The sequence below is a fragment of the Pteropus alecto genome, unplaced genomic scaffold (genome assembly GCF_000325575.1).
Source record: "Pteropus alecto unplaced genomic scaffold, ASM32557v1 scaffold24, whole genome shotgun sequence".
Classification (NCBI taxonomy): Eukaryota; Metazoa; Chordata; class Mammalia; order Chiroptera; family Pteropodidae; genus Pteropus; species Pteropus alecto.
The window spans coordinates 19,140,395-19,141,395 of record NW_006439192.1 but is presented as its reverse complement, the minus strand read 5'-3'; positions in this window follow the sequence as shown (position 1 = coordinate 19,141,395).

Genomic DNA, 1,001 nt, shown 5'->3' with positions numbered 1-1,001 from the left:
ATATTAATTGGGGAGAGAAATTAATTGATCTCGCCTAAAGTATTTTCTCTCACATACCAAAAAAAATCCACTTAGACATATAACCAAATGTTATTTAATATCTTAAAAAGTAACACAATCCAAAATGGATATTTCACACAACACTACATAAACAACATGAACACAATATTACCATATGGAGGGACTTTCAAATATAGACTTACAAAAATCCCTGTGCTTTTTTTTCTTTTAAGTTATTATACTAAGCATGACAAGTAATCATCATTTACAATATGGTACACTGACACGATAAAAACCATGTTACAAATGTGCTGTTATAAATCAGTAACATTAGGGAAGACATTTCATGAACTGTAATTATTTCATATGAAATACTATACAATATAAACAGAACATCCATCTTGGATGACCTTTACAGCAACCAGAGACCAAGTAATTTAAAATTTTTTTTTTCAGTGCAAACACATTTTATTCAAGGCAGTCTTGGCTGCAAAACTCCTTTCTAACATACAGTAAATCCCACTTGCACTTCTTAATTCATTTACCCTAATGCAATAGTCACATTCAGTCACTCAGAGAAAGATACCTGCAGAATTATGATCCCTTTAAACTTAACGTTGAAATTTAATTCTCTGCTAGAAAGTCATATCTATGTCAACTACTCTAAGGACCTTAATTTGTTGCTGTCAATACTTACAGGAAGGTGACCCTAGGGCAGCACTAGTGCTAACCCATCATATGTGCACAACACCACACACTGTTTTGCCCTTCCAATGTGGAAACCACGGCGGTGTATCGGTGTCTGGGTGGGGACTGGGAAGGAGGCAGGGAGGGCACTGGAGGACAGGAAGGCGAGGGCTGAGTGCGTACTTTGTGATGAATTTCCTGTAACTTCAGAGGACTGATAATGGAGATCTCAGATCTCAGATTTGGTACCTCTTTTTGGTGGGAGCAAGGGAACTGGGGCGCCCAGGTCAGCCTTTGGAGAGGGAGGTAGGAAG